The sequence below is a fragment of the Cherax quadricarinatus genome, unplaced genomic scaffold (assembly GCF_038502225.1).
Source record: "Cherax quadricarinatus isolate ZL_2023a unplaced genomic scaffold, ASM3850222v1 Contig982, whole genome shotgun sequence".
NCBI classification, from domain to species: domain Eukaryota; kingdom Metazoa; phylum Arthropoda; class Malacostraca; order Decapoda; family Parastacidae; genus Cherax; species Cherax quadricarinatus.
Genome location: NW_027196008.1, coordinates 47,282 through 70,069, shown reverse-complemented (window position 1 = coordinate 70,069; position 22,788 = coordinate 47,282). Strand labels below are relative to the sequence as shown.

The 22,788-nt window shown below is 39.3% G+C and overlaps 1 pseudogene; it reads left to right on the top strand.

The window, feature by feature from the left end:
• The first annotated feature begins 1,269 nt into the window (after nt 1–1,269).
• LOC128699299 (palmitoyltransferase ZDHHC16-like) overlaps nt 1,270–22,788 on the top strand; it is a 33,193-nt pseudogene continuing 11,674 nt past the window's right edge.

The following is a 22,788-nucleotide window of genomic DNA, read 5'->3' as shown; positions in this document are numbered from 1 at the left end:
ATCTTTTCTTAACTCTAAATATATTTATAAAGTTATTACAATAACTGTTTACATAAGTAAATTTATTTAGGCACAGGTACACACAAGTACAATTATCATACATAGTGTAAATTACCTAGGATAACCCAGACAAGTCAGACAAAGTGACTTATTTCCATTTGCAAAATGGGTGTCCATACATGTAAAACTGTCACCTTGTATTAGATTATCATGATGAAAGATGTGACTTTGTGAGGAAATGTGATGGAAGTTTGGTTAAAGACAAGCAATGGTGAAACTTTGTTTCATCTCTAAATTATAACAGTGGTGTATCTATCTTTTCTTGTATAATTCAGCAAAATAGAATGCCCCATATTTGAGCAACACAGGAAAAATGTATGTAGGTACCGAGCACAGGCTCTCCATTAATGCTAGGTAACATAAATTGCTAAGCTGCCTTCTTTCCCATATTTATCTTTTAGTATGAAATGAAGTAACTCTGCTAAATTGAATTCATCTTCATGTTTATATTTAATATTAGAGCAAAGGGTTGAAGCCCCAGTATTTAAGACATGAGAAGATAAAAGGAGTAAGAAAAGACTGACAGGTCATTAAAAGAATTGCAATGAGACTTCTGCTCAAAGAATACGATGACAATTAAAATCACCAAACAACTTAACTGGTGTGGATAAAAATGAAACCTAAATCCACAGCTTGTTGAAATATGATAGGCATGAAGGAGAGAGGCATAAGTAATTATGGAATGCAATCTACAGTGTAGTGTAGTATAGTTTGAACATTAAATCTAGTTCACAGAATTGTGAAGTATTATTGGAGAAGTGAAGGCCAGAAACACAAGTTGAATACTGAACAAATGCAAATGAATATATTGAAATAACATTGTCATCATTTCTTGGAAGGATATTAGGTACTCACAAAGGATTGAGAGGTGAAAGTTGCAAAATAAGCTGTTATGCCTTCAGTTATCTTTCATCTTCAAGGAAGAGGAAAGTGGTACATATTTAGCTCTCAGATGAGCTTATAATAAACAAGAAACCAAGTGGGTTTATTTTCTCTAAAACCTGTTTGATCCTTGTCAATAAAGTTTCCAAAGACAATAAAATTAGCAATTGATTAAAGTGAATCTCCTGTCTTGAAGATCATTATGCATGATCATTATGCACATTGTGTCTGTGCTTAGTGTCAACAACTGCAGCTACACTGGCATGGGAATGTAAGCCAGTGCAGCCCTTGGTGGCTATGAAGGCTTCACTCCCCCAACAAGTAAACATGGCTGCTCATGAAAGGAACTTAGTATACGTATAGTATGTCTAAAAGTATGATGATCTTGACATGCAACAGTGATTTTGAAACTGTACTGTACATTTTTTCTTTGCACTTTATATATAAATTTTACCGTGTTTTGCCTTTCCTCCTCCTTTATACATAACATCAGCAGTCATCATATGCCCATGTTTGACCCCCCACCATCTTGTCATTTCAGCATTTCAGTAAGAATATAAATATGAAAAAGAGTATGGACTTACTGTAGCATGTAATTTTATGTGTTGTGTGTACAGTATAGTATTGGTAAAATGAGTTTGTACATCTGTTTTCAGATCCTTGTTGGGGGAGTAATAACGTTAACTAGCTCAGTCGTTTCTATAGTTTACATCATTGGTCTACCCTACTATTGGCAGAAATCACCGATACTCACCTGTTTTCTAACTGTACTAGGACACTGGTTGTTAATAAATGTCATCCTGCACTTGACAATGGCAGCAATTACTGACCCAGGTACACCTCCAAAGGTGACTTAATTTATGCTTAATTCATAGTGCCACATAAAATTCATAGTGCCACATAAAATTCATAGTGCCACATAAAATTCATAGTGCCACATAAAATTCATAGTGCCACATAAAATTCATAGTGCCACATAAAATTCATAGTGCCACATAAAATTCATAGTGCCACATAAAATTCATAGTGCCACATAAAATTCATAATGCCACATAAAATTCATAGTGCCACATAAAATTCATTGTGCCACATAAAATTCATAGTGCCACATTCATAGTGCCACATAAAATTCATTGTGCCACATAAAATTCATAGTGCCACATAAAATTCATAGTGCCACATAAAATTCATAGTGCCACATAAAATTCATAGTGCCACATAAAATTCATAGTGCCACATAAAATTCATAGTGCCACATAAAATTCATTGTGCCACATAAAATTCATAGTGCCACATAAAATTCATAGTGCCACATAAAATTCATGGTGCCACAAAATTCATAGTGCCACATAAAATTCATAGTGCCACATAAAATTCATAGTGCCACATAAAATTCATAGTGCCACATAAAATTCAGCATGTACTGTAATCCATCTTAATGAATAATTTTAAGACAAATTTTCTACGATTAATTAATTTTGCTGACACAGACACTGCAAAGCTCCAGGCGGACATCAACCAAATCTTTCAGTGGGCTGCAGAAAACAATATGAAGTTCAACGATGAGAAATTTCAATTACTCAGATATGGTAAACATTTTTTTTTTTTTTTTTTTTTTTTTTTAACAAGTCGGCCGTTTCCCACCGAGGCAGGGTGACCCAAAAAAGAAAGAAAATCCCCAAAAAGAAAATACTTTCATCATCATTCAACACTTTCACCACACTCGCACATTATCACTGTTTTTGCAGAGGTGCTCAAAATACAACAGTTTAGAAGCATACACATATAAAGATACACAACATATCCCTCCAAACTGCCAATATCCCAAACCCCTCCTTTAAAGTGCAGGCATTGTACTTCCCATTTCCAGGACTCAAGTCCGACTATATGAAAATAACCGGTTTCCCTGAATCCCTTCACTAAATATTACCCTGCTCACACTCCAACAGATCGTCAGGTCCCAAGTACCATTCGTCTCCATTCACTCCTATCTAACACGCTCACGCACGCTTGCTGGAAGTCCAAGCCCCTTGCCCACAAAACCTCCTTTACCCCCTCTCTCCAACCCTTTCGAGGACGACCCCTACCCCGCCTTCCTTCCCCTATAGATTTATATGCTTTCCATGTCATTCTACTTTGATCCATTCTCTCTAAATGACCAAACCACCTCAACAACCCCTCTTCTGCCCTCTGACTAATACTTTTATTAACTCCACACCTTCTCCTAATTTCCACACTCCGAATTTTCTGCATAATATTTACACCACACATTGCCCTTAAACAGGACATCTCCACTGCCTCCAACCGTCTCCTCGCTGCTGCATTTACCACCCAAGCTTCACACCCATATAAGAGTGTTGGTACTACTATACTTTCATACATTCCCTTCTTTGCCTCCATAGATAACGTTTTTTGACTCCACATATACCTCAACGCACCACTCACCTTTTTTCCCTCATCAATTCTATGATTAACCTCATCCTTCATAAATCCATCCGCCGACACGTCAACTCCCAAGTACATATCTGAAAACATTCACTTCTTCCATACTCCTCCTCCCCTGGTCAGGGAGGTATACCATCTTTTAGGAGTGAAGAAGAGCAGAATGTAAGTGTGGGGGAGGTACGTGAGGCATTACGTAAAATGAAAGGGGGTAAAGCAGCTGGAACTGATGCGATCATGACAGAAATGTTAAAAGCAGGGGGGGATATAGTGTTGGAGTGGTTGGTACTTTTGTTTAATAAATGTATGAAAGAGGGGAAGGTACCTAGGGATTGGCGGAGAGCATGTATAGTCCCTTTATATAAAGGGAAAGGGGACAAAAGAGACTGTAAAAATTATAGAGGAATAAGCTTACTGAGTATACCAGGAAAAGTGTACGGTAGGGTTATAATTGAAAGAATTAGAGGCAAGACAGAATGTAGGATTGCGGATGAGCAAGGAGGTTTCAGAGTGGGTAGGGGATGTGTAGATCAAGTGTTTACATTGAAGCATATATGTGAACAGTATTTAGATAAAGGTAGGGAAGTTTTTATTGCATTTATGGATTTAGAAAAGGCATATGATAGAGTGGATAGAGGAGCAATGTGGCAGATGTTGCAAGTATATGGAATAGGTGGTAAGTTATTAAATGCTGTAAAGAGTTTTTATGAGGATAGTGAGGCTCAGGTTAGGGTGTGTAGAAGAGAGGGAGACTACTTCCCGGTAAAAGTAGGTCTTAGACAGGGATGTGTAATGTCACCATGGTTGTTTAATATATTTATAGATGGGGTTGTAAAGGAAGTAAATGCTAGGGTGTTCGGGAGAGGGGTGGGATTAAATTTTGGGGAATCAAATTCAAAATGGGAATTGACACAGTTACTTTTTGCTGATGATACTGTGCTTATGGGAGATTCTAAAGAAAAATTGCAAAGGTTAGTGGATGAGTTTGGGAATGTGTGTAAAGGTAGAAAGTTGAAAGTGAACATAGAAAAGAGTAAGGTGATGAGGGTGTCAAATGATTTAGATAAAGAAAAATTGGATATCAAATTGGGGAGGAGGAGTATGGTAAACATGAGGAAATTAAATCTTCATCAGAGTACAAAACAAATTTTGGCCACAAAATAGAGCGAAACACCAACGTCAAAGACCTGGGAGTGATCATGTCGGAGGATCTCACCTTCAAGGACCATAACATTGTATCAATCGCATCTGCTAGAAAAATGACAGGATGGATAATGAGAACCTTCAAAACTAGGGAGGCCAAGCCCATGATGACACTCTTCAGGTCACTTGTTCTATCTAGGCTGGAATATTGCTGCACACTAACAGCACCTTTCAAGGCAGGTGAAATTGCCGACCTAGAAAATGTACAGAGAACTTTCACGGCGCGCATAACGGAGATAAAACACCTCAATTATTGGGAGCGCTTGAGGTTCCTAAACCTGTATTCCCTGGAACGCAGGAGGGAGAGATACATGATTATATACACCTGGAAAATCCTAGAGGGACTAGTACCGAACTTGCACACGAAAATCACTCACTACGAAAGCAAAAGACTTGGCAGACGATGCACCATCCCCCCAATGAAAAGCAGGGGTGTCACTAGCACGTTAAGAGACCATACAATAAGTGTCAGGGGCCCGAGACTGTTCAACTGCCTCCCAGCACACATAAGGGGGATTACCAACAGACCCCTGGCAGTCTTCAAGCTGGCACTGGACAAGCACCTAAAGTCAGTTCCGGATCAGCCGGGCTGTGGCTCGTACGTTGGTTTGCGTGCAGCCAGCAGCAACAGCCTGGTTGATCAGGCTCTGATCCACCAGGAGGCCTGGTCACAGACCGGGCCGCGGGGGCATTGACCCCCGGAACTCTCTCCAGGTAAACTCCAGGTAATAAGTAATTACTGCACAAATGTTGAACTGTGATGGGTTCTAAGTAGATATACTTATAACTTATGTTATAAGTATACTTATAACTTATAGGTATATTTATAACTTATGTTATAAGTATATTTATAAGTTATGTTATAAGTATATTTATAACTTATGTTACAAGTACATTTATAACTTATGTTGTAAGTATATATATAAGTTATGTTATAAGTATATTTATAACTTACGTTATAAGTATACAGTGGACCCCCGCATGACGATCACCTCCCAGTGCGACCAATTATGTAAGTGTATTTATGTAAGTGCGTTTGTACGTGTATGTTTGGGGGTCTGAAATGGACTAATCTACTTCACAATATTCCTTATGGGAACAAATTCAGTCAGTACTGGCACCTGAACATACTTCTGGAATGAAAAAATATCGTTAACCAGGGGTCCACTGTATTTATAAGTTATGTTATAAGTATATTTATAACTTATGTTATAAGTATATTTATAACTTATGTTATAAGTATATTTATAACTTATATTATAAGTATATTTACTTAGAACACATTAGAGTTCAATATACATTTGTACAGTATTTACCTATGATAACATTTGTACAGTATTTACCTATGATAACATTTGTGCAGTATTTACCTATGATAACATTTGTGCAGTATTTACCTATGATAACATTTGTGCAGTATTTACCTATGATAACATTTGTGCAGTATTTACCTATGATAACATTTGTGCAGTATTTACCTATGATAACATTTGTGCAGTATTTACCTATGATAACATTTGTGCAGTATTTTAAGAACATAAGAACGAAGGAACACTGCAGAAGGCCTACTGGCCCATGCGAGGCAGGTCCAAGTCTCCTACCGGCTTAAGCCAATGCACCCAACCTAGTCAGGTCAGGTCACATTGACTTAAGGGAGGAACACGGCAACCGACCTGTTAGCACAAGCTATCAGGTCTAACTCACACCCACCCACATCTACTCATGTATTTATCCAACCTATTTTTAAAGCTACACAACGTTCTGGCCTCTATAACGGTACTTGGGAGTTTGTTCCACTCATCCACAACTCTATTACCAAACCAGTACTTTCCTATATCCTTCCTGAATCTGAATTTTTCCAACTTAAAACCATTGCTGCGAGTCCTGTCTAGGCTAGATATTTTCAGCACACTATTTACATCCCCTTTATTTATTCCTGTCTTCCACTTATACACCTCAATCATATCCCCCCTAATTCTACGTCTTTCTAGAGAGTGCAGTTTCAGGGCCCTTAGTCTATCCTCATAGGGAAGGTTTCTGATACATGGGATCATCTTTGTCATCCTCCTTTGTACATTTTCCAGAGAATTTATATCCATTCTGTAATACGGTGACCAAAACTGTGCAGCATAATCTAAATGAGGCCTAACCAAGGATGTATAGAGTTGAAGAACAACCTGAGGACTCCTATTATTTATGCTTCTTGATATGAAGCCAAGGATTCTATTAGCTTTATTGCGAACACTTATGCACTGTTGTCTTGGTTTCAGATTACTGCTAACCAGAACTCCTAAATCTTTTTCGCAATCCGTAATATTAAGATCTACATTATTTAGTTTATATGTGGCATGGTTATTGTCCTGTCCAACATTTAGAACTTTGCATTTGTCTATATTAAACTGCATCTGCCACTTCTCCGACCACTGCATCAGTCTATTCAAATCTTCCTGGAGTGCTCGAATGTCCTCGTCAGAATGAATTCGACGGCCTATTTTGGTGTCATCGGCAAACTTGCCGATGTCGCTCTTTATGCCCTCATCTATGTCGTTTATGTAGATTGTGAACAGCAGGGGGCCCAACACTGACCCCTGTGGAACACCGCTCGTGACGCTTCCCCACTCTGATTTCTCCCCATTTATGCAAACTCTCTGCTGCCTATTTGTCAACCATGCCTCTATCCAGGAAAAAATTTCTCCTCCTATTCCATGTGCTTTAATTTTCCTCAATAGTCTCTGATGTGGGACCCTGTCAAAAGCCTTACTGAAGTCCATATACACAATATCATATTCATTACCATGATCTACCTCCTCAAATACCTTAGTGAAAAAAGTTAATAAATTCGTAAGGCAGGAACGCCCCTTTGTAAAACCATGCTGAGATTCGTTGATTAATTTATGCTTTTCAAGGTGGCTACGAACTGCCTCGGCAATTATTGATTCCATAAATTTTCCCACTATGGAGGTTAGGCTTATTGGTCTATAGTTCGAAGCTAAGGACCTGTCACCTGTTTTGAAAATAGGTATCACATTTGCCATTTTCCACTTATCTGGCACCATGCCAGTTTGTAGTGATATGTTGAAAAGATTAGCCAAAGGTGTGCTAAGCTCCTCTTTACATTCCTTTAGAACCCTTGCATACAGTTCATCAGGGCCTGGGGATTTGTTAGGTTTTAATTTATCTATTTGCCTAAGGACCATGTCACTTGTGACCCTAATAGTGCACAGTTTATTATCGTCCTGTTCTACATAATTTATCATTACTGGAATATCGCTGGTATCCTCCTGTGTAAAAACTGAGAGGAAGTATGTGTTAAAAATTCTACACATTTCCTTATCACTGTCAGTGAGCTGACCCGAGGAACTTTTGAGTGGGCCTATCTTGTCCCTGATCTTACTTCTGTATACCTGAAAGAATCCTTTTGGGTTAGTCTTCGATTCTCTTGCAACTTTAACCTCATAATCTCTTTTTGCTTTTCTAATTCCCTTTTTTATTTCTCTCTTTAACTGAATATATCGATTTCTTAATTGCCCCTCTCCTCTTTTGATTTGCCTATATATGCCTCTCTTTTGACCAATCAGATATTTTAATCTATTGTTCATCCATTTAGGATCATTTTTGTTTGATCTGATTTCCCTATTTGGAACATAATTTGACTGAGCAGCTAGAACTATGCCCTGGAAAGCATCATATCGGCAACCATCACCACCTACCTGACCCTTAGTCAGGTCATTCCAGTTCAGCCCACCTAAGTAATTTTTCAGTCCTATGAAATCAGCCAAGCGAAAGTCAGGGACGGAGACTTGATTGCCATTATTAGGGGAATTCCATGATATATTAAAACTGAGTGATTTGTGATCACTCTCCCCAAGCTCATCATTAACCTCAAGATTATTAATTAGTGTTTCCCTACTGGCAAGAACCAAGTCAAGGAGGTTATTTCCCCTAGTTGGCTCTGTCACAAACTGTTTTAAAAAACAATCCTGGATCGTATCAAGAAAGTCACCCGACTCTAAATTTCCTGTCAAATTGCTCCAGTCAATCTGTCTATAGTTGAAATCTCCCATTAGCACAACATTTTCGTATGTAGATGCCTTACGAATTTCGTCCCATAGAAGTTTACTGCACTCCCTATCAAGATTTGGGGCCCTGTAAATCACACCCAAAATTAGTTTTTCTCGGCCCTCGAGAAGCTGTAACCAAACAGATTCAGTGGCTGACGCTTCTAATTTAATATCTTGTCTAACACAACAATTTAAATTGTCTCTGACATACATCGCTACTCCACCACCTTTCCTGTTGACCCTGTCAGTGTGGAATAATTTATAGCCTTGTATGTGACATTCAGAGGGCATCTCTCTATCTTTCAGATTGAGCCAGGTCTCTGTTATAGCAATAATATCTGTTTCCTGCACTTGCAATTAATCTTAGCTCATCTATCTTATTTCTAACACTCCTGCTATTAGTATAGTAAACCTTAAGGGAGCTAGTCCCTTGCTGCCCTCTGCTGTCCCCCTTTGTTTGCTGACCTGTTCTATTGTCTTTATTTATAACTTCATGCTGAATGCCTTTTATACATTTACTGTTTCCAACCCTAGTGTTGCAACCTGCTTGTTTCCCACACACACCCATACCTCTATCTTCCATCAGTTTAAAATCATAGGCATTTCACCAATGGCCTTCTCAATCGAGTCTGCAAGTGCTACCACCCCTGCCCCAGAGAGATGTACCCCATCCCTTGCATACATATCATGTTTGCCATAAAAGTTGTTCCAGTTGTCAATGAATGGGATTGCAAGTTCCTTGCAGTATCTGTCTAGCCTCCCTTAGACTTAATGAAATCTATAGCTGACCTGTACTTATCTAGCAGCTCTTCTCTCCTACCCTTCCCAATATCATTTCCACCAGCACTGAGACAGATAAAGGGCTTGTTCCCATTACCTGACATGATATTATCCAGCCTGTTGACAATGTCCCCAACACCAGCTCCAGGGAAGCACACTCTATCTCTCATCTTCTTATTCCTATTACAAAAAGCACGGTCAATATATCTTACCTGAGAGTCACCAACCACAAGAATGCGCTTACCTTCATTAGCAGGGGCAGTAGTACCCTTACCTTCACTGGCCACTGAAGTACATTCATCCTGGAGAACAGAGAAGCGATTTCCTACCTTCAGATCTTCACTCTTAATTTTCCTTACTCTGATGCGCCTCCCATTACTGTGAACAACTCGCCACTTGTAGCAGGTGCTGGGCTGCACCTCACTGCTGGTAGCCGTTGCTACCTGCCCAACTACAGCCTCCTCACAGCGAGAGACAGACTGCACCTCACTGCTAGAAGTCTCATTCCCCACAACTCCAGCCACCTCACACTCTCTCCCAGACCCATTGAGGTGGACCTTCAGCCTCCTAATCTCCTCCTGGAGAAGCAAGACCTCCTCCTTCAACTCTCCAACCTCAGTTTTTAAAACACTGCAGAAGCAAGCCATGCTGAGATATGAGGCTGCAAAGTTGGCACTTAATGCTCACCTGACGGCAACATGAGTCCTGCCGCTTGCAGAAGTGTTGCCGATATACCTTTTTTTTTTTTAACAAGTTGGCCGTCTCCCACCGAGGCAAGGTGACCCAAAAAGAAAGAAAATCCCCAAAAAGAAAATACTTTCATCATCATTCAACCCTTTCACCTCACTCACACATAATCACTGTTTTTGCAGAGGTGCTCAGAACACAACACCTTAGAAGCATATACAGTGGAACCTCAAAAATCGAACTGCTCCCAACACGACCAATTATGTAAGTGTATTTTTGTAAGTGCTTTTATAAGTGTATTTTTGAGGGTCTGAAATGGACTACTCTAATTTACATTATTCCTGATGGGAATAAATCCATTCGGTAAAGGCACTCGAACAGCCTTCTGGACCGAAGAAAGTTCGATACGTAATGACAAACCATACCACGGGTGGGGATAGAACCCGCGATCAGAGAGTCTCAAAACTCCAGACTGTCATGTTAGCCACTGGACCAGCTAGCCACAATAAGATTTGTCCAACTAGGTATATTTCTACACCATAGGAAGGTTAGCATAGGCACCACTGTGACCACAAATGCAAGTTTTTACAGATGAATCTCCAGCTAGCGTGGCCGTGACGAACTCTAGCTCAAGTCCCCTCAAAGCCGTTAACATGACTCACGAAATCGTAATGACACGATTGCAAACAAACCATACCACGGGTGGGGATAGAACCCGCGATCAGAGAGTCTCAAAACTCCAGACCGTCGTGTTAGCCACTGGACCAGCTAGCATTTGTGGTCACAGTGGTGCCTATGCTAACCTTCCTATGGTGTAGAAATATACCTAGTTGGACGAAACTTATTGTGGCTAGCTGGTCCAGTGGCTAACACAACGGTCTGGAGTTTTGAGACTCTCTGATCGCGGGTTCTATCCCCGCCCGTGGTATGGTTTATATATATGTATAAAGAAACACAACATATCCCTCCAAACTGCCAATATCCCGAACCTCTCCTTTAGAGTGCAGGCATTGTACTTCCCATTTCCAGGACTAAAGTCCGTCTACAGTGGAACCTCAACTATCGAACTTAATCCGTTCCAGGAGTTAGTTCTAAAATCGAAAAGTCTGAAAAGTGAAGCAATATTTCCCATAAGAAATAATGGAAATACAATTAATCCGTTCCAGAAATCCAAAAATATTCACCAAAAAATACATTAAATAGAGATTAATTATAGTTTTACACACACATACAACAAATATAGTGTTCAATTATGTATTAATAAATGTAAATAAACATATAAAATAACATTTTTACTTACCTTTATTGAAGATTGGTGATGGCATCTGGAAGATAGGGAGGAGGAGAGAGGGAGTTGGGGTTAGTGTTTGGAAGGAGAATCCCCCTCCATGAGGACTTCAGGTATCAAAGCCCTCTCTGGGGTTACTTCCCTTCTCTGTCTTTTAATGCCACTAGGACCAGCTTGAGAGTCACTGGACCCCTGTCTCGCAAAATAACTGTCCACAGTCCTCTGTTTCTGGCGCCTCTTTAAGATTTCCCTAAAATGGGACATGGTTTTGTCACTGAACTTGTTGCAAAGATGGCTTGTTTCAGCTTGCTCAGGGTGGTACTTCTCCACAAACATTTGGACATCATTCCACTTGGCACAAATCTCCTTAATCTTTGAAGAAGGCACCTCATCCACTCCCTCTTCCTCCTCCTCTGAAGCAAGTTCCTGAGCTGTGGTCTGATACTGTTCCATATGAAGCTCTTCCAGCTCTTCAATGGTTAGCTCTTCCCTGTGGTCCTCCTCCAACTCTTCCATATCCTCGCTACTCACCTCCAGCCCCAGGGTGTTCCCCAATGCCACAATAGAGTCCACAACAGGCAGAGGGTCATCTGGGCCAGGGTCAGGGTCAGCCTCAAACCCTTCAAAATCCCTCTTTTGGACACAATCTGGCCACAATTGTCTCCAAGCAGAGTTCAAAGTCCTGGAAGTCACTCCCTCCCAAGCCTTACCTATAAGGCTTATGGAGCTGTAGATATTGAAGTGATTCCTCCAGAACTCTCTTAGGGTCAACTTAGTGTCTGTGGTCACTTCAAAGCACTTTTCAAACACTGCTTTTGTGTAGAGTTTTTTGAAGTTAGAAATGACCTGCTGGTCCATGGGCTGGAGGAGAGGAGTGGTGTTAGGAGGCAAGAACTTCACTGTTATAAAACTGAAGTCCCTAGACAAGAGGTCTAATAAGTTTGGAGGATGAGCAGGAGCATTGTCCATTAACAGGAGGCACTTGAGTGGCAAATTATTGTCTAGGAGGTATTTTCTCACACTGGGGCCAAACACTTCATGGACCCACTCTTCAAAAATTTGACTTGTGACCCATGCCTTATTATTTGCTTTCCACAAGACACATAACTTGTTCTATATGACATTGTTTTTCTTAAACACTCGGGTATTTTCTGAATGAAACACAAGTAAAGGCTTCACTTTAAAATCACCACTAGCATTAGCACAGAACAAAAGAGTTAGCCTGTTTTTCATAGGCTTGTGTCCTGGGAGTGCCTTTTCCTCCTGAGTAATGTAGGCCCTCTTTGGCATTTTCTTCCAAAACAGGCCTGTTTCGTCAGAACTGAACACTAGTTGGGGTTGGAATTTTTCACTGTCTAGGTAAATCTTAAACTCCTGTACAAACTTTTCAGCCGCCCGTTTGTCTGAACTGGCTGCCTCACCATGCCTTACAACATTGTGTATGCCACTACGCTTCTTAAATCTGTCAAACCAGCCTCTGCTGTCCTTAAATTCACTATCAGCACTGGTTCCAGGAGTTTTCTGTACCAGATCGGCATGCAACTTTCTTGCCTTTTCACAAATAATGGTCTCTGAAACAGTATCACCTGCCATCTCTTTATCCTTGATCCACACCAGCAACAACTTCTCAACCTGATCTATCGTCTGTGGTATTTTTTTGGTTAGCATATTAACACTTTTCGCACCACCACCTTCATTGATTTGTTCTTTCTTTGCCAGGATGGAACCGATGGTCGACTTGTTTTTCCCATACATCCTGGCAAGCTCAGCAAGTCTCACACCACTCTCATACTTCTGTATTATTTCCTTCTTCACATCTATGGTGTTTCTCACTTTCTTTACCACAGGGGTACCACTAGCAAGTTTCTTTGGGCCCATGGTAGCTTATTTCACAGTCCCACAAGCACTAAACACAATGAAATAATCGTAAAATGTTTGAATGAGAGCGCAGGTTAGTGTTCACTCAAGCATCAACAAAACCAGACTGGCTCACAGCGCCTGCACGGGGACGCGGACAGAGTGGGCTGCCGGACAGGTCCAGTACCCGGCGGTTTGAAAATAGGGGCGAGTTCGATAATAGGGACAAAGTTGGTTCGAAAAAAGCGTTCGATTTTCGAAAAGTTTGATAAGTGATACGTTCGAAATTTGAGGTTCTACTGTACCAAAACATTCTCAACCCCTGCCAATTTGGATTCAGGCCTAATAAAAATACTAATGATGCTATTATACACATGCTAGAACATATATACACTGCAATAGAGAAAAAAGAAGTCCCACTGGGGATCTTCATTGACTTACGTAAAGCTTTTGATACGGTTGACCATGACTTGCTCCACGTAAAATTGTCACACTATGGTATTAGAGGGCACTCCCTCAACTACCTCAAGTCTTACCTCAGCAACAGAAGCCAATATGTGTACACAAATGGAGCAAGCTCTTCCGCACAACCAATTACAGTTGGTGTCCCACAGGGAAGTGTCCTTGGCCCTCTTCTCTTTCTCCTATACATAAATGACCTACCAAATGCTTCGCAATTACTCAAACCCACACTTTTTGCAGATGACACTACATACGTCTTCTCTCACCCGAGCCCAGTCACGCTAGCCAATACTGTAAACACCGAATTACAGAAAATATCTACCTGGATGAGGACTAACAAACTTACACTAAACATTGACAAAACCTACTTCATTCAGTTTGGTAACAGAGCTACAGATGTACCTCTTAACATAACGATAAACGGATCACCTATCACAAAGCTAACAGAGGGAAAATTCTTAGGAATCCACCTCGATAATAGACTCAAATTTCATACACATATACAACAAATTTCTAAGAAAATTTCCAAGACTGTAGGCATACTATCGAAGATACGGTACTATGTTCCACAGTCAGCCCTCCTGGCCCTTTATCACTCTCTTATTTACCCCTATCTCACCTATGGAATTTGTGCATGGGGCTCAACAACAATTAACCATCTCAGACCACTAATTACCCAACAAAAGGCTGCAGTTAGAATGATAACAAATTCTCACTACAGGCAACACACTCCACCAATATTCAAAACACTCAACCTACTCACCATACAAAACATCCATACTTATTATTGTACCTATTACATACATAGAACACTTAACTCTGATATTAACCCTCCCCTCAAACATCTCCTTGCCAACCTCAACAGAACACATGACCATAACACAAGGCACAGATCACTTTTTGATGTTCCTCGTGTCCATCTCATGCTATGCAAAAACTCAATGCACATAAAAGGCCCTAAAATCTGGAATTCATTACCTGTAAATATAAAAGAAACACTACCTGTTTATAAATTCAAGTCTCTTCTCAAAGTTCACTTACTCACTCAAAACCAAATAAATACTGAATAACTGAACCTTATAAATTGTATATCCAAAATGTTACTCACAATTATATCACATAAATGTTAAACCTAGGACCCAATCTAACTTTGTTATTTTTTTAAATACACTACCTAACAGAATACTCCATTCTACTGAATGAACAGCAATGCATGCAACCATATGACCTGTCTTTGTAATACTCATTTGTGCTTTATAGTTATCTGTTTACAATAATGTCTTATCACTGATTTCATCATTGCTTAGTTAATCTTAAGTTAATTTTAAGCCAGCCCGTAATGCTATGCATATAAGTGGCTTTGGCATGCTGCTCCTACCTGTATTTTTTTGTACCTCTGTATGTATGCTAAAATTTCTAAATAAATAAATAAATAAATAAATAAATTCTCCTTTATATGGACTGATGAAGCCACTGTGTGGTGAAACATTTCCTCAATAAAGATACCCAAGAGTTGCACATGTGTCTAATTTATCAACATGTCGGTTCTCTGAACCATTCATCTACAAACTCTTCAGGTCGCTTGTTCTATCTAGGCTGGAATATTGCTGCACACTAACAGCACCTTTCAAGGCAGGTGAAATTGCTGACCTAGAAAATGTACAGAGAACCTTCACGGTGCGCATAACGGAGATAAAACACCTCAATTACTGGGAGCGCTTGAAGTTCCTGAACCTGTACTCCCTGGAATGCAGGCGGGAGAGATACATGATTATATACACCTGGAAAATCTTAGAGGGACTAGTACCGAACTTGCACACGAAAATTACTCACAACGAAAGCAAAAGACTACGCAGATGCTGTGACATCCCCCCAATGAAAAGCAGGGGTGTCACTAGCATGTTAAGAGACAATACAATAAGTGTCAGGGGCCCGAGACTGTTCAACTGCCTCCCAGCATACATAAGGGGGATTACCAATAGACCCCTGGCTGTCTTCAAGCAGGCACTGGACAAGGACCTAAAGTCAGTACCTGGCCAGCTGGGCTGTGGCTCGTATGTTGGATTGCGTGCAGCTAGCAGTAACAGCCTGGTTGATTAGTCTCTGATCCACCATGAGGCCTGGTCACAGACCGGCTGTGGGGCATTGACCCCCCGGAACTCTCTCCAGGTAAACTCCAGGTAATACGTTTGGGGTGCTAGCGTTAAGAACGTATATATACGTTTGGACCGTTTAGGGGTTAATATTATGTTGGATATTTCTAAGTTTAGTTTTGATTTTGGTTGTTCATATTTAAAAGATATAGCAATGTTTATTGTATTTCTGTGTGATACCTTGGGGAGCCCACCTGGAATGTGCCACACCTGTTCTTGTCCTAATGCCTATCTCTCCTATCCCTGGTATACTCTTTAATTAAACACTGTGCCCAGTTCAACTTCCTTCACCTATAGTCACACATTGTTGCCCTATTATTGTGATGCACAAGTGCCAGCTGGAGCATGTGCCCAGCTCGACTGCCACCCCCTAGTGTACATGTCTTACTTTTCTCTCCCTCAAGATAATTTTTCTATCCTTTTCGTATATAAGAAGGTGCTTGTGCACCTCACTCAAGAGTAGAACAGTGATGGGTATAAATATACTAAAGGGCTCTCACTGACACAGAAGCACATATTTATAAAATACAGTTTTATAATTCTTATGCATATAGGAAATTTTTCATACTTTCACCAAAATTATACCTTTTTAAAAATATTATTATGTATATTATAATTAGTACTCCCTGTGTGTATTATCTAGATTATTTACAACTGTTAAATTTTTAATCTTTTACCAAGTGATTTATTCAAATATTTTATTCCAAAGACTTAATATATTACATTTTATAGCTGTTTACATTTGTAACGAATCCCATATAAAGTATCTCAGCATGAACGGTCATCAAATACAGTAACTACTGCATATAAAACCATAAATATAACTTTTTTTACATAGAGGATGTAACTAATTCAAGGTCAGTAATTACAGTTGCTCATGCATCTTTCTTTTAACTAAGGAGGTAATATTTACAGGGAATTTTAATCATTGAAGCAGTAAGTGTTTGTAAAAAATGTATAGCACCGAAGTCACCTCGCACACATCATTGCTCGGTGTGTAACTGCTGCATTCTCAAGATGGATCATCACTGCCGTATCCTTTTCAGGCCATGCCATTTGATGTGGGTGTTTTAATTTAGCGTGCTAGTATAGTATTTTTTGTATCCATATAATAAATGTTGCTTCATATTTGGTCTCATTTTTGTGTTTCAGAGGTCATAGCTCTTTAATTATTGCACTAATGTCTCAAATATTATTCATAAGAAAGAATGTATGTATACAAATGAAATGAAATTTTAGTGTGGGCCTTTTACAAGAAAATGTACTTAACTAAATACTATATTGTGGCTGTGTTCTGTTTATTAATCACTGTTTAATATTATTAGTAAGTGAAAAATGAACAATACCACCTCTAAAATATTAAGTAGATATTGTCAGTAAAAAATAGGCAAAAATTAAATACAGAATATTATGGCTGGGGAATTCATCCCATTATAAGATGGGTGTTTGTATGAAAATAGATTCTGAGTTCTGAACAACTGACTAAGAACAATTTTCAGGAATGAATTAGCATTATAAGTTGGCGCCCTACAGCACTGTACATTTTTTTTTTTAACACACTTTCCATCTCCCACTGAGGCAGGGTGACCCATAAAAGAAAGAAAGAAATACTTTCACCATCTTTCACGCATAAATCACTCTCTGCAGAGGCGCTCACATACGACAGTTCAGATGTCACGCCAAATAGCAAATATCCCAAACCCCTCCTTTAAAGTACAGGCACTGTACTTCCCACATCAGGATTCAAGGCCGGCTCACCAGTTTTCCTGAATCCCTCCACAAAATATTACCCTGCTCACACTCCAACAACTCATCAAGTCCCAAAATCCATATGTCTCCACTCACTCCTTTCTAACATATTCACACATGTCTGCTGTATGTCCAAGGATATTCTGTATATATTCTGCATATATTTTCTTAGTACTCCACTGTTAATTAAATAGTAATCTTTTCTGTGCATTGTAGAAATTAATTTAATAAAATTCCTTAAATAAAAACCCAGCTTGGCTCAACAACTTGTGTGGGGAACTTTAACCACCGTTATTTCTATATGTATATGGTATATATGACATTGGGGACAATTTTCATCATAACACTTGGTTTTGAAATAGCATACAGTGAAATATGGCTAGGTGGAGAAATGGGTGTAGGATTAAGTGATGCCCTGGATTTGGTGACGAACGACAGTATACAGGTCTCCCTCAACATTCACGTTTTCAGTTTTCGCAGGCTTCACACATTCGCGAATTCCCAACCGCCAAATTCCCAGCCACCAAATTCCCAGCCGCCAAATCATATTCAAGTTTCCCGCCACCTGCGAGTCCCTACTACCCTCCCTCCGACCCCCGCAACTGGCAGCCAGCCCTCCCACCACTCAGTGTGGTGAGTGTTTTGTTTGTTCATTATTTGCTATTAAACTACAGTATAAATAATGTAAACACATTCATGACTGCATATTGGAATGGCTATTTGGACAGGTATTGGACGGTGACATCATGTGTTTACTCTTGAACACAGCAAAGAATCAAACATTTCTGCTACTGCTAATAATAACAATAGTAATAATAATAATAATAATAATAATAATAATAATAATAATAATAATACGATATAATTGAAGAAGGAAATTGTACAAAAATACGAGGGAGTGGTTGACACATCGTCAGTGTGGCTTTGTTTATGCTGGAGTGAACATTAGTCTCCCTGCTCTTCCAAACATTTCACAATAATTCATTGTTTGGTGCTTGTAGATTGAGTGTGACTGGAGTGCTTGAGGCAGTGGTAGAGGCAGTGGTAGAGGCAGTGGTAGAGGCAGTGATAGAGGCAGTGGTAGAGGCAGTGGTAGAGGCAGTGATAGAGGCAGTGGTAGAGGCAGTGATAGAGGCAGTGATATTTACTAACATATATGTTATAAATAATAATAGTACATTATGAATAACATTTATTATTATTATTATAAATGTTATTAATATTAACATGTACTATTATTATTTATAACATACGTATATGTTAGTAAATACCACTGCCTCACCCACTGCCTCTATCACTGCCTCTATCACTGCCTCTATCACTGCCTCTATCACTGCCTCTACCACTGCCTCTACCACTGCCTCTACCTATCACTGCTCTATCACTGTCTCTAACTGTATTGCCTGCTGAATTATTGTGAAACACTGCCTCAACCGCTGAATTATTGTGAAATGTTTGGAAGAGCAGGGAGACTAATGTTTACTCCAGCATAAACAAAGTCACACTGACGATGTGTCAACCACTCCCTCGTATTTTTGTACAATTTCCTTCTTCAATTATATCGTATTATTATTATTATTATTATTATTATTATTATTATTATTATTATTATTATTATTATTATTATTATTATTATTATTATTATTATTGTTATTGTTATTATTAGCAGTAGCAGAAATGTTTGATTCTTTGCTGTGTTCAAGAGTAAACACATGATGTCACCGTCCAATACCTGTTCAAATAGCCATTCCAATATGCAGTCATGAATGTGTTTACATTATTTATACTGTAGTTTAATAGCAAATAATGAACAAACAAAACACTCACCACACTGAGTGGTGGGAGGGCTGGCTGCCAGTTGCGGGGGTCGGAGGGAGGGTAGTAGGGACTCGCATTGGTTGAGGAAGTGGTGGAGGCAGTGGTGGAGTCTGTGGTATTTAATAACATACATGTTATTAAAGCATAACATGTATATATTTAGTACAACTTACGACGTTTTCATGTATTTTATGATTGTTCATGGTTCAACAAGTTAAGCAGTATTGTATTATATTTCCCTACAATATATTGGGGCACCAAACATTCACGGTTTTTCAACATTCGCGAGGCTCTTGATCCCCTAACCCTCGCGAATGTTGAGGGACACCTGTATCCACTTCCCCATGGATTTAAGAGGAAATAAACAAGAACAAGAACTAGAAAGAAAATAGAAGAATACCCAGAGGGGTGTGTATATATATGCTTGTACATGTATGTGTAGTGTGACCTAAGTGCAAGTAGAAGTAGCATGACGTACCTGAAATCTTGCATGTTTATGATGTAAAGTAAAAGGACACAAGTGCAACTAATGTGACATTTATTGTGGCAACGTTTCGCTCTCCAGGAGCTTTATCAAGCCATTACAAACAATACATGGACACAGAGGGTATATAAAGGCTCTGAGTGAGGTGCAATACTTGTGAGGTACCATTTCGATGTTCACTAGTGGTAGTAGTAGTAGTAGTAGTAGTAGTGGTAGTGACAAAAGTAATACAATATGGAAGAGCAATTAATTCGTACATGAGTAAAAGGATATAAAAGCTATTACTTAGGTAACATAAAAATAGGTTGGACAAATATAGACTGGAAAGAGGCAGGTTTTTTCAGTGTTCACTCTCTGTAATGTGCTTTGTGTAGTATAACAGGAGAGACTATGTGATGGCAGGGTTTACTGTTTTCAGGAGGATTCTTGCTAAGACTTCGGAGATGGTGAAGCTGCCGTTGTTTTGTTTAATTGTATTCGAAACAGCGATCAGTGCTGATTCAAGGCACTTGCGTCTGCGGAAATTAGTTTCTTTGATCACTAATTGGGCGTCTCTGAATTTCATGAGATGATTGGTGGAATTTCGGTGTTGTACATCTCATGAAATTCAGAGACGCCCAATTAGTGATCAAAGAAACTAATTTCCGCAGACGCAAGTGCCTTGAATCAGCACTGATCGCTGTTTCGAATACAATTAAACAAAACAACGGCAGCTTCACCATCTCCGAAGTCTTAGCAAGAATCCTCCTGAAAAACAGTAAACCCTGCCATCACATAGTCTCTCCTGTTATACTACACAAAGCACAGAGAGTGAACACTGAAAAAACCTGCCTCTTTCCAGTCTATATTTGTCCAACCTATTTTTATGTTACCCAAGTAATAGCTTTTATATCCTTTTACTCATGTACGAATTAATTGCTCTTCCATATTGTATTATTTTTGTTACTACTACTACTACTACTACTACTACCACTAGTGAACATCGAAATGGTACCTCACTAGTATTGCACCTCACTCAGAGCCTTTATATACCCTCTGTGTCCATGTATTGTTTGTAATGGCTTGATAAAGCTCCTGGAGAGCGAAACGTTGCCACAATAAATGTCACATTAGTTGCACTTGTGTCCTTTTACTTTACATATTGTCGGTAATTCTACCAACTTTATAGGGTACCATATGGTGCAGGGTACCATATGGTACCAGACCCATTCTCTTAGATGTAGGCCTACCAGCCTTCTCGTGCTAAATTTGAGGCTGCTAGAATTTTGGCGAAGTTCTACGGTTTGGACCCACAACCCAAAGCCATAGAACCATGGCACTAACCCTGAAAGGGTTAAAATATCAAATTATGAATTCCCAGCACTCTACAGGTATGTATATCATTATATATTTTTCAAGTCAAGCCATGACTGGGTTGGAAAATTTTTAACTTAGGTTTAACATTAATATAGAAGATTGTTGGTGATGGCTTAAGTGTGGATATAAACAGTGTTGGACTTCTCAAGCAGAAATTACAAGAGTAATGTACTATAATTATGAGGACGAATTACACTTAAATGAAATTTATTATGCTGATAAGACTCAGGTTTGGTTAATCAATGCATTTTCAGTTTAAGCAGTGAGCTCAAGTTTCCAGCTACAGTACAGCCTCTCCTCACTGAACAACGTACTCGTTTATTGACGACTCGGACTTACAATGGGCTCTCTGACTAGTATGCATACCTAAATAATGTATATTAGAGCTGATATCCTCTATTCTGTTCATTACAATATACGGTACACTACCGTATAAGCATTTAATTTTTATTTTTTTTCAGCAAGTCGACCGTCTCCCACCGAGGCAGGGTGACCCAAAAAGAAAAAATCCCAAAAAAGAAAATACTTTCATCATCATTCAACACTTTCACCTCGCTCACACATAATCACTGTTTTTGCAGAGGTGCCCAGAATACAACAGTTTAGAAGTACAGTGGACCCCAGGTATTCGATATTAATCCATTCCTGAGAGCTCATCGAATACCGAAAATATCGAAAACCGAATCAATTTTCCTGATAAGAAATAATGGAAATCAAATTAATCCGTGCAAGACACCAAAAAGTATGAAAAAAAAATTTACTACACGAAATATTAAGTTTAATGCAATAGAATAATTACAATAACAATAAAATAATTGACACTTACCTTTAATGAAGATCTGGTGATGATTGATGGGATGGGAGGAGGGGAGAGGTGTTAGTGTTTAGAAGGGGAATCCCCTTCCATTAGGACTTGAGGTAGCAAGTCCTTTTCTGGGGTTACTTCCCTTCTTCTTTTAATGCCACTAGGACCAGCTTGAGAGTCACTGGACCTCTGTTGCACAACATATCTGTCCATAGAGGCCTGTACCTCCCGTTCTTTTATTACATTCCTAAAGTGTTTCACAACATTGTCAGTGTCAGGTTTCAATTCTTCACTGTCTATGTACTCCTTGAATTCCTGCACATATTTTTCAGCTGCTTTGTGGTCCGAACTGGCAGCCTCATCATGCCTTATCACACTATGTATGCCACTACGATTCTTAAATCTCTCAAACCAACCTTTGCTGGCCTTAAATTCACTCACATCACCACTAGTTGCAGGCATTTTTCTAATTAAATCGTCATGCAACTTCCTAGTCTTTTCACATATGATCGCTTGAGAGATGCTATCTCCTGCTATCTATTTTTCGTTTATCCACGCCAATAACAGTCTCTCAACATCTTCTATCACTTGCGATCTCAGTTTCGAAAATATAGTTGCACCTTTGGCAAGAACAGCTTAATTGATTGCCGTTTTCTTGGCCACAATAGTAGCGATGGTTGATTGGGGTTTTGTGTATAACC